Source organism: Trachymyrmex septentrionalis, unplaced genomic scaffold (assembly GCF_001594115.1).
Source record: "Trachymyrmex septentrionalis isolate Tsep2-gDNA-1 unplaced genomic scaffold, Tsep1.0 scaffold62, whole genome shotgun sequence".
NCBI lineage: Eukaryota > Metazoa > Arthropoda > Insecta > Hymenoptera > Formicidae > Trachymyrmex > Trachymyrmex septentrionalis.
The window spans coordinates 3,071,990-3,078,727 of NW_017305800.1; the positions used below are offsets into that span (position 1 = coordinate 3,071,990).

Sequence of the window (6,738 nt, forward strand, 5' to 3'; positions counted from 1 at the left end):
GAAGGGCCGGCGGACCGGCGGGCGCACCGTGAATATTCATGGCGGGAACCCTAGACGAATTCGGACTTGTTGCGACTGACACTGATGTAAACCTTTGTTTATCCTGCGTGGCCCGCGCGTTCGTTCGTTCCCTCGAGATACGCGCCGGCAGCCGCGCCAGCAGCCGAGGGCGATCCTCGAGTATTTAACTGCGAGTTAAATTCTGATTAATCGACGGCGCCGACTTTATTAATTGTTTGTCCTTTTGATTTTACAACGTTTCAAGCCTGCGAAGCCCGAAGACTGCGTTGCTCCTTCTGCCGTTTGTTTCGCCCTCGCTCACCCCCTTCGCCGCTACCGTGTTTTAATCCCGATGATTTGTTCTCGCTAATCCATTTGATCTACTCGCTTGGAGGAAAACTCTCATTTCCCCCCTCAAGTCTATCCGCCAGCGCGCTCGGTCAATTAAATCTTGCATCAACCTGGTGTATCATGGTGTATCGCGTTTTACTGCTTAAGTTTTTTTTTCCCGTGTGCCAGCGGCGTTTATAGTTGCGTAGCCGCAAATTTTTGTCGACATCACAATTATAATTGCATCCATCGATTGTTTCCCTTTTTTATCGTGAATAATATTTACAAAGTGAAATTTTGGAAATATACGACTGGCGGGGATAAGCAGTTGTTACAAGCGGATGAAGGCGGAGCTGCGAGAGACACGCGGCTTCCATCGCGCTCCCGTCGACCCTCGGGCACGTTGCGGCAGCGGCTCGCGCGTTATGAAGTAAGTAATATTAATGGTTCCCCGCAGTCAGAATGTTCGGTATCAATGCGCTAATGTCGGCTTCCTGGCTTTAAAACTACCCAGTCATTCCGGCATAATTCAGGCGCATTGTCTGTCGTCGTCCAACTACCATCCGCCATCAGTTTCTCGCTGCCTTGCTACGGGTTCCTTATCGTCAGGCATCCCCTTACGCGTTGCCTGCCTCCGCGTCTCTCCGTACTCGTCCCCTCTCCCGCCACTCCCGATCCGTACCTTGTGTACTCCTCTCTGTCTCTTTTCAACCTATTCCGAACTTGGAGCCTACCCTCCCCGTCGCACCCACGACGTCATTAATTACGACGACGACGGCGACGACGTCCTATCGTCCAGGACATCTGCTGGAAAATAATATTCATAAAGTTGAGCCTCGTCGTTATGATCGACTCTTTCTACTTCCCTCTCTTTTCATCATGCTTGGGGGGGGGGTTCGCTTCTTGCTGCCTCTCCTTCTTTCGTCTTATCCCTCCTGCGTCGTACCGAGCGAGATGACGTCGCCCATTTACATTTACGGTCATGGCATTTCGTAGCTGCCGTGTCCACACAAAGAAGTAGAATATCGACGGTTGCAAAACGACGGACGCGTTGAAAACGCGTCGTAAGATATTTTACTTCTTCTTGCCGCTTTGATAACCGCGCGCGATTACCGCCGACGTTGACGTCGAGTCGTATCTCGAGAATGGCACGATCGAGATTATCCTATTCATCTGGTATAACACTTAGCTTAATATGAACGATTCGTTTCAATTCGATTCGAGCGCATTAACGTTTTATCCGATTAATGAAAAGATTAAGGACAAAAAATGCTTCAATCTTCATAGAATATGAAATATGACTTGATATTAACAAGTATTTCTTACGAACGTCGAAATAATGTAGAATTTCTTTTTTCGTAAATTAAACAGTACACGCTCGCGGTGCATCATCATGCATCGATATATTACATTTTAACATTTTGATTTATCACGCGTCGGCTACCAACCATCGTGTATTATAAGACGGCAAACTAACTTTCAAGTACAAGAAACTTGATAATAAAATGTACGCCGTTTCGTGCAAATTACGCGGGAATAGGCGCTTATCGCGTAACCGGGGATAAACGTAGATTCGAAAAAATAGTATCTCAACGCAAGATCGGTCTCGGCTGTCAAACGATTGGCCTCTCTCGTCTATCGCGGCGCTACGAGCGCGGCGAAATGGTTAATTCGACTCGGGCGATCGCGCGGACGATAGCCGAGAGCCGTTCTCGTTCTCTTATCCATCGCGAGCGGCACGCTAATTGCGTTCAAACGAACTGTCAGCGCGCGCGGACAGGCACATGGCTGAAACATCTACAGGGGTAACTATAGTTACATGAACGGCACACGTACGGCAGCAATGCGACGTGCGCGCAAATACGCGTATTGTGATTAATACCGTTTACACGGCAACCGGTCCGGGCTTTGAGCTGTCAGCATACCGTCACGAGAATCCCCATAATTACGTGATGTGCCGCGACGCGACGATTTCCGCCTTGTCCCGCTTAATCACGCGCGTATCGACGTGAATTCGTACTATCGAAGGTCATGTCCGATTGTTCTGCTCTGTCCGTCAATTATACAAGGAGTAAAATAAAGGAAATTTGGAGACCGAGCTCCCCATATATCGAAAAAAAGTTCATACAGGCATACCATATATCCGCAAACTCGATACAATGTACGTATATTAACTCGGGTTTATAAAGTTAGCATGATATTTTAGTAATGTAAAAAAAAAAATAATAATAATAATGACAGTTTCAGTAGCATTTTTTATTGTTCTATAGTTCTTCATGAAAATGTGATCAAAAAAAGCTCCGCAATTGGTATATCAATAAACCAAAATTTAACATATGGCATGTTAATTTAAAAGTGTGGAACTTTTTTTTATTGTTTTTATGTGTGTTAAGAAACTATAGAACTATATAAAGAGAGAGAGAGAGAGAGAGAGAGAGAGAGAGAGAGAGAGAGAGAGAGAGAGCTACTGGAACTGTCATTTTTTTTAGATACTAAAATGTCATGCTACTTTATAGATTCGGGTTAATATGCAAACATTACACTTAGTTTAAAAATATTACTAACTTAATAATTAAATAGAAGCACTGTCAACAACATTAATAGTAATTTATATTATAAACTGCTCTCGCAATAAAATATTTGTCGGTTTCCGAATTAGGATGGAAATACAAAAAATATTATCGAAAGTATCGGGAAAAGTCATTTTGTCCGAAAATCGAAGAACAGTTATGAAATTTTGGCAACCCTGGTTAAATGTTTATATGAACTTTCTTTCGCCCTAGAAATTTCTCTTCTTATTTCAATTACAACAACTATATATACATTTTAATTTATTCTCTTATTGCCGCGACTAATTTTCACGATTAATCGTTACAGCGTATTATTACGTTGGCGTGATTGCGCTTCGCCAGTTATTTCCCATTTATAAATAATCCTCAAACGCCGCGCCGTCAGAATGCTGTTCTGGCCGACGGTGGTGGCCGTTCTCGCGTCTCAATACGCACGCATAGGTGGAGAGCTTTATCCGGGCAAGATCGCAAGATGGCAAATTGCGTCAAAGTAAAGTGAATTATGCGCGAGAATCGCTATGCGATTATCCCGGCGCTGACAAAGCGCGCGTTAGTCACGCTATCACTCTTGTCCTTCCATCTTTCTCTCCGTCAGCGCCGTTGTTCCGTTGTACCGTTCTTCGATTCTTCCATTTGCCCACCCAGTAATTTTCCAACATAATTTTCGTATGTAATTGCCGGTGTGCGGGCGCGATTGACTGGGCAATTACTCGGATATTTAAAGAAATGCGATCTGCATTCGAGAGAGAGAGAAAGAGAGAGAGAGAGAGAGAGAGAGAGAGAGAGAGAGAGAGATGGAAAAGGGGAGCGGATTTTGCTCGATTGGGCTTTAGGGTTGCCTTCGAGAGCGATTTTACGAGAGCGGACCTCGCTCGCGAAGCAGGTATAAAATTCATCGCCGGTCGCTTCTATACTTCTCGCCTGATCACCTTCGATCGTTCTCCGTCGATCGATTACGCCTGACGGTCTCGTGATCTAATCCCAACAACACGCGACAATTAACCCGACGATTTTTTGCGCGACGCGTCTTCTCTTCCCTCTCGCGTAGCGTCGTCGTTTGCTCGCGTGATTCGAAGGAAGGATCCCGCATGGAAATCGATAGACGGTGCGGTAGACGATTCAGTCGAAAAACAATCGATTCGCGACAGCAACCTGGTTAGTTTGCGTTCGGCTTTAGGTATAACTTGATCGGTCGGGGAAGGGGGATCCTTCTCCGAACCGATTATCGGCCGCTTATCGATGACGGGATGTTCTAAGGACGACACAGGGGCGATCAGGTTACGTCACGATCTTGTCGTGACCGTCGACGGTCGTGAGGTAGGTCCTTCACGTCCTCCGAACGATGATGATAGATCCGTCATTCTTTCGCACGGTGCCGCGTGCACGTCTCGATTGATCGCGACGCGGCACGAAAGGAATCGTAAAAGTCACGCGTCAACATCAATCGAGAGCGCTGGGCGAGAGAATAAAGCGGCATAGGACAGATTAATGAATACGCGAGTAATGGAAGGTGACACAAAAGCGAGTTTCGCGGTAGCTCCTGAAGCACGACAAAGGGGGGAAGTAAGACAACGAGAGTCGGAAAGGAGAGGTACCACATACCCTGGCTAACGCGTTTGTATACACACACACACACACACACACACACACACACATCAACGGTAAATCTTCCGACTCGTAAAGCTTCTCGGCCGAGCGAGTAGAAGTCGAGGTCGTCGCGCCTTCTGAAAAGACGACAGGCTGCTCCCGAGAGAGGTGAAAGCGCGGAAAGGAAGTGTCTGGGAGAGGCTGAGCGACATTTATTTTATTAACTCGACTAAATTATTTATCGACCGGACGTTGCAGAAAGTGCCGTGACATCGTTTGTCCGAAATGATAATTAATCCCTCAACGCTCGGGGAACGGCGACGACAACGAGTCACTTTTGTATGCAAATACTTTGCTAATATTATGCGGCATTTTGCTAGGAAGTAAAGGAATTTTGATGGATGCAATAAATAATAGAGGCAGATTATTTTTCGCGGAATAATATTACGATACAATCTTTCTTGGAAAGCGATCGTTTTTCGGGGTCATTTACGTCGAAGATACAAGCGACGAGAATACCTACTCGCGGCACTTTGGTGCAAGCATAACACACACAGTGCGTTGCACAAGGGATGGAGGAACTGACACGACGGGTATTACGGGGTCGAAGGGAATCATCCGGTAGAGAGAAAGAGAAGGGGAGGGTGTGTCATGTTGTTCCAACGTGCATTATTAGAACGTACGTCATCGGCCGGTAACGAGCCAAACCGAGCAAACTTTGGGATGCGAGCGACGTTGGCGACTTTAACGCGTTCCACGTCGTCGTTGTCGGCCTCGTCGGGACACCGACAAAATGATGATTAATTAAAAACATAATTATAGTCACGCCGTCCGCAAACATGTCCGCCGGATACTCCTACCGGACACTAATGTACCGTGAAATTGTCATCCTCTTTAGTTCTCCTCACTATTTTTTCCCACTCCTCGCTCTTGTCTCGTTAAGCCGCCGTTTTTCGTCGGATATTTTCTCAACAAGATGCGGGCTATTCGTGTCGCGGCATCAGTTGCAACGTTGACTAACGAGCTTGCGATCGGTGTGACACCGTTTTTTTTTTATTTGCCATTGGACGCGCCGCTTAGATGGGGACCACCGGCGATGATCGCGCGGTTTAGCCTGATTATCGCGAAAATTAGAACAAAACACGTTAGGAAACATATTTCTTATTTTTTTATTTGTTCGACCACGCGTCTATTTTAGTAATCTTTTTCTCGAGTACACTATTGAATTTATAATGTCAAATTATGCTCACACAATTTGAGTTTTTTACATTATTTCTACAAATTATACTCAATAATGTCATCAGTTTAATTAAAGAATTAATTTAACTCAAGAAAATATATTAAATTTAAGATTAATATTAAATTTAACCCTATTGTTATTTACTAATTGCATTGTTAATACGTGGACATTGTTTACTTCGTAACTAATCACATAAATGGATTGATTTATATTTTGAGACACATGGAAGTTAAAAATAAAATATTATTTTAAAAGGATTGTGGTGTGTGTGGGTTATCGTTAGATCTATCTATATAATAGATGTAAGATTTGTTATAATTTTTTTTTTTTTTTACTATATTACTTAATTACTTCAAAATATAACACTGTTTTCAGCGTCATTGTAATGACTTTCCTGTAAAGGTTAAGCCTTATTCATCTATAGTTGTCCGTAACTATTATGTATCTTAATTAGAAACTAAACGATTAGGTTAGACCGTTTAGTAACGATTTGACGTTGAAATATTCGTCTTTTCACCACTTTCCGCTACTTCATCAGACGCGTATTTTTCACGCAGTATCGCGCGCTCGGCCAAGATATATTGTTATTAAATGGTTCCCCTTCGGCGCCGCACATGTCGGTATATTACGCAGTGCGGACCTCTGAACACGGCCGAGTGAGGGGTTACACGCTCGCTGATGTACTCTTATTTATATTCCCGCGACATGCGATTCCTCGCTGCACTTCCGGCGGTACGCGTATGTATCTTTACACTCTCATCTCACCGTTATCGATTCAGCCCTCGTGTATTCGACTATACGTACTTTTACGTAGACTTCCGTATACCAAGTGTATCGATTCTTATACGAAGAAATCTCGTCGAAGCCGGGAATCGTCCGGGTCCGTAACACAGATAAGAAATTAAGGAAACCTCCATTGAAGCGTGGAGGTGGCGATCCGAAGGAGCGGTCAACGAGGTCGACGGGGGGGGCGAGCGGGAGCGGCAGGCGGTTAATTGAAAAGCGGCCGGA

General features: G+C 44.7%; 1 protein-coding gene across 1 annotated transcript in view; it reads left to right on the forward strand.

Moving 5' to 3' along the window:
• LOC108752915 (dachshund homolog 2) overlaps positions 1 to 6,738 on the forward strand; it is a 204,410-nt gene that overhangs the window by 102,165 nt on the left and 95,507 nt on the right.